This window comes from Nematolebias whitei, chromosome 7 (genome assembly GCF_014905685.2).
Source record: "Nematolebias whitei isolate Nwh7 chromosome 7, NemWhi1, whole genome shotgun sequence".
Lineage (NCBI taxonomy): Eukaryota > Metazoa > Chordata > Actinopteri > Cyprinodontiformes > Rivulidae > Nematolebias > Nematolebias whitei.
The window spans coordinates 4816586-4817172 of NC_056504.1; positions in this window are offsets into that span (position 1 = coordinate 4816586).

A 587-nucleotide genomic window follows, 5' to 3' on the forward strand; every position below is an offset into this window, starting at 1 on the left:
CAATATAAAAACTAGAAAGCATAGATTCCTCAAATGATAGGGGTGGTGAGTTTACATACATCAGCTGTGGCTGAGTGGTTAGAGCAGTCGTCCTCCAATGCAAGAGTTGGGGGTTCAACTCCACCAGTAGTCACATGCTGAAGTGTCCCTGGGCAAGACACTGAACCCCTCATTGCCTCTGATGTGTGTCCCATAAGTGTATGAATATGATAAAGCTCTGATTATTCTTTGTAAAGATCTTATAAATAAATAAATAAAAAATAATGAATAAATACACCCAGGTGGAGCAGTGGGCAGTTATGTAAGCACATGGGGAGTAATTTGGGATTAGGTGTCTTGCTCAGAGACACTATGACATGTGGGAATGGCTGGGAGTTGAGCCTGCGACTTCTGGTCCCAGGTCGGCTGCCCTACCTATACCCCATTTTGGCCTCATTTGGCTCTGCGCCATGGGACAAAAACAACAAAATAAAGAACAACAACAACATAAAATGTCTGTGACAACATACCCCTCAGGAAGCTTAAAAAAAGAATGAGCCATCAGATGGCCAGGTGTAGTCTCAGATGGCCAAGTGTAGTCTCAGATA